Raw genomic sequence first — 4,680 nt, 5'->3', positions numbered from 1 at the left:
CCTCCCCCAAGTCCCTCCTCCCTACCTTTTATCTTAGCCTGCTTGGCACACCTTCCTCATTCCTGAAGAAGGGCTTATGCCCGAAATGTCAATTCTCCTGCTCCTTGGATGCTGCCTGACCTGCTGCGCTTTTCCAGCAACACATTTTTCAGCTTTGATCTCCAGCATCTGCAGTCCTCACTTTCTCCTCAGAAAAGATTTACAAGGACGTTGCCAGGGTTGGAGGGTTTGAGCTATAGGCAGAAGTTGAATAGGCTGGGCTGTTTTCCCTGGAGCGTCGGAGGCTGAGGGGTTATAGAGATTTATAAAATCAGGAGGGGCATGGATAGGATAAATAGACAAAGTCTTTTCCCTGGGATGGGGGAGTCCAGAACTGGAAGACATAGGTTTAGGATGAGAGGGGAAAGAAATAAAAGGGTCAACTTCTGCATACATAGGTGGTGCTTGTATGGAATGAGCTGTCAGAGGAAGTGGTGGAGGCTGGTACAATTGCAACATTTAAAAGATATTTGGATGGGTATATGAATAGGGTTTGGAGGGATATGGGCCAAATGCTGGCAGATGGAACTATATTAGTTTAGAATATCTGGTGAGCATGGACAAGTTGGTCCGAAGGGTGTACCTCCGTGCTGTACATCTCTATGACTCCATGTTCCATGATCTGGTGAGGTTGATGCATGCTGATGGTAACACCTGAGAACAGGGGGCACAGGCAATTCCTGTCCATGGAGTGAACTGAGATGCTGGGGGGCGCCTGTCCAAGATGAAGACCCAAAAGAGCAAACTGCAAGCTGAAGCTGCCAATTACCCATATTAACTTACATGTTAGGAATTGTCAGCATCTAGCTTCCATCTCGCAATGAGGGAGAATAGCAAACTGTATACAAATGAGGCGAGATTAGGTACTAATGAGATGTGAATATATGAAAATAGGCCTCTCAATGCTCACTAACAAGATTCTTATGTCGCTGTTCAAACATTGGTTGGAAATCAGATTGTTTTTCACGACATTAGAAATGTCATTTTAACAATCTCGCTTTATTTTCCCAACTGACTTGCCATTGCCTACTTGTTCAGGGCTGGGAAACCCAGTCTTTTGTGCTTCCTGAATGTTACTCAGGGTTTGATACTTGAAAAATATGTTCATTTTGCAATTTATAGAATAAATTCTGTAAATAATTGTGTGGGGCTTTCTTTAACCTTATCTCTGATTCTGTTTGACTAAAAACCCATACACCTTTGTTGTGACTGCCTTCAATTTACAAACTCATTATCCTGAAAGTACAGGATTGGTTATGTGAGGAAGCAAAGAATGGACCTCCCTCATGTGATATTTATCCTCACCCTCAGCTCTGTTTCCTTCCATTGCCACTGCCTCTGGCTCAACCAGACTGACATCCTCAATAAAACTGAAATAATTCCACAGAGGTGGGCAGCTTGTCACCACGTCACTAGGAGAAAGTAAGGACTGCAGATGCTGGAGATCAGAGCTAAAAATGTGTTGCTGGAAAAGCGCAGCAGGTCAGGCAGCATCCAAGGAGCAGGGGAATCGACGTTTCGGGCATGAGCCCTTATTTATATACGCACAGTGCTTGATATTGAGTTGGCTCCCTCAGAGTCAGCTCTCAGAGTGAACAGAACCTCTGACACTCCTGTTTTTATCTGACAGCCAAGGATCCCTGATTGGAGCAGGTTAACAGCCCCAGCCAGGGAACTCATATTCTATGAGGTCCACCTGGCTGACCACATTATAATCACTACAAAAATGTTCAACCTTGAGTTAAGTTTCCAATCCTATATCTTAAGGTATGTCAACTCATGATTTTATTACGATTTCAAAGCAAAATTAAGGTCCATTTGTAAATTTGCTCTATATTCTTGGAATGTGTGATTGGTTTTCATAAAATACTTCTTTTATGGCTCTTGATTGTCTCTGAATCAACACCTAGAATGTGGGTATTAAGATCGGATCCTAATAAGTGCATGGTAGGTACTCTTATGAAATAGAAACAAAAAGATTCAAATGAATTACAAAACCAGTTTTATACGGAGTTAAACATACTGTAGTTCCAGTTAGTGGCACTTGCACTGATGCAAGTAAATCAGCAGTAATCTTGCTCAGAATCTCATCACTTCTGGTTCAAACCCTGGAAAATTCAGAAAAAGTTTACTTTCCATCTGTGATCAGGTTAATAAAGCCTGCATTTTTTCTTTCGTTCCATCTCACATGCTTACTCCTCCAATGCTGTGCCTGAATGCTCTCTGAGCCTTAGTACCGTCATTCCAATTGCTCTCTGAGGTTCCTCACACTTTTCTGGGCCCTCCAAACTCCCTTGGGTCTCCTAACCTCTGTTCCGGCACTGCTCTATTTTAAGTGACTCCACAGAGGCCGGTATCCCATCACCAGGTCACCGTTTACTTACAAGTGCATAGCACTTAACACTGGTCCGACTTCCTCAGAGCCAGCTTTCATATTCTATGAGGTCCACCTGGCTGACCTTGTTAAGATCATTACACCATTGTCACGACATGGGGTAAACCCCTCTACTAATTTAAACCTGACACACAGCGAAGCTCACCTCGTGTCGGAATCTGTTAAATTTCAAGAGACAAAGAACTATCCTAGATCTCACTAGTTAAAGTAAAAATTAATAATTTTATTCTTTAAGTCCAAAAAAGAACTTTTAAACAACAAATATTTACAACTCTTTTCTCTTAAACCTATCTTTTACCTCCCACTCTACAGTACTGGTCTGATTAACAAACCCCAATACAAGAAAATAATCCCGTTTCAAAAAAAAAACCAGCCAGCTTTGTCAATTCTCCTTCATAGATTTTCCTCTGTAGATTCTCCTTTGTATTTTCTTTGGTCACCTTTTCTTCAGCACAACTTTTCTTATGGACAGGTACCTTGAAGAGAGCTTTTCGGCCAGCAGTCTGTATGTGTGGATGCTCTTTGCTGTTCTCCCCCAGTTGTTCAAAATGTCTGGTTTCATAACTCAAAATATTGCATCATTTCATCAGTTTAATGTCATCCCAAACAGTAAATTCAAATTCAATTGGAATTTGGTACCTGGGGCATAATTTAATCTGATTGGCTGAATTTGAATTTGCTTTTGTTCCATGGCAATGCAACTCCATACATTTGCTTCAACTAAATGTTACATTTGTAAATTGTTCAGCACATTTTGAGCCTTCAGTCAGTCCTTGCCAACTTCCTCTCTCTCTTCAAGGTACAGTACATACCTGCACTTTCATAACACCATTGACAGGCAGACATAGGAGTAAGAAGCAGACACAGCCATCTCTGTGGAGGTAAAAATATACTATTTTCTTAACAGCATATTAAAAACCTCCTACATGTGCAAACCCCATAGATGCTGCCATAGAATCACAACATCATAACAGGAACACTCTTCATTGAATCCCTACAGGGTGGAAGCAGGCTATTCAGTCCATCGAGTCCACACCGACCCTCCAAAGAGCATCCCATATTATCCCTGTAATCTTCCATTTCCCCTTGCTAACCCACCTAGCCTGCATATCCCTGGACACTAGGGGCAATTTAGTATGGCCAAACCACCTAACTTGGATTCTTCCCTTCCTGCCCAAGCTCCAGTAACTGTGAGACCTGCTTCCATATTGCCCTCTGAGAAGACCATGTGGCATTGGGTCTCCTCTTCTCACCTTCAGGTTGTAGGCTCAACCTGACTTGGATAATAGATAAGGGTTTATAAAAGATTTATTTGTGAAACATTTTCATTTGCATTTATACAGTTGTAAAAAGTTCAGATCTCAGGGATTAAATAAGCCACTGTTGAGCTTTATAAATGAACTGGCAATCTATGTTGGTTTATTTTTGAGGAAAACAGATATGAGGCTTTTACAGTAATTTTTAAAAGTTTGTCTCATTCTTTTTGAAATGAGGCCATTGCAATCACACCACCCTCTCCTTGACTTAAGGCCATTGCCAACCCTGTAAATCAGCCACCAGTACAGCTCACCAGCTACTGAGCTGCTCCTAATTGTTTTTATTACCTTTAATCTTAATAATAAACTATAAGAATATAAGGAAGAGGAGCAGGAGAAGACCATACCAACCACTACATTAAACCTGCTTTGCCCTTCAATAGGATCATGGCTGACCTTAAGCTTCTTCTGGGGCAGCACAGTGGCTCAGTGGTTAGCGCTGCTGCCTCACAGCATCAGGGACCCAGGTTCAGTTTCAGCCTCAGGTGACTGACTGCTTGGAGTTTGCACATTCGTCCTGTGCCTGTATGGGTTTCCTCCTACAGTCCAAAGTTGTACAGGTTAGATGGATTGCTCGTGGTAAATATAGGGTATGTGGGATGCCCTTCAGAGAGTCAGTATGGACTTGAATGGCTGACTTCCACACTGTAGGGATTCTACTTTAATTTTCCATCCTTTATCCATATCCCTGATTCCATGAGAGACCAAGAATCTGTCAAGGGGTAAAAACAATGACTGCAGATGCTGGAGGCCAGATTCTGGATCAGTGGTGCTGGAAAAGCACAGCAATTCAGGCAGCATCCGACGAGCAGCAAAATCGACATTTCGGGCAAAAGCCCTTCATCAGGAATAAAGGCAGAGAGCCTGAAGAGTGGAGAGATAAGCTAGAGGAGGGTGGGGGTGGGGAGAAAGTAGCATAGAGTACAATAG

The sequence above is a fragment of the Chiloscyllium plagiosum genome, chromosome 4 (genome assembly GCF_004010195.1).
Source record: "Chiloscyllium plagiosum isolate BGI_BamShark_2017 chromosome 4, ASM401019v2, whole genome shotgun sequence".
In the NCBI taxonomy this organism is placed as follows: Eukaryota; Metazoa; Chordata; class Chondrichthyes; order Orectolobiformes; family Hemiscylliidae; genus Chiloscyllium; species Chiloscyllium plagiosum.
Note: the sequence above shows the minus strand (reverse complement) of the source record.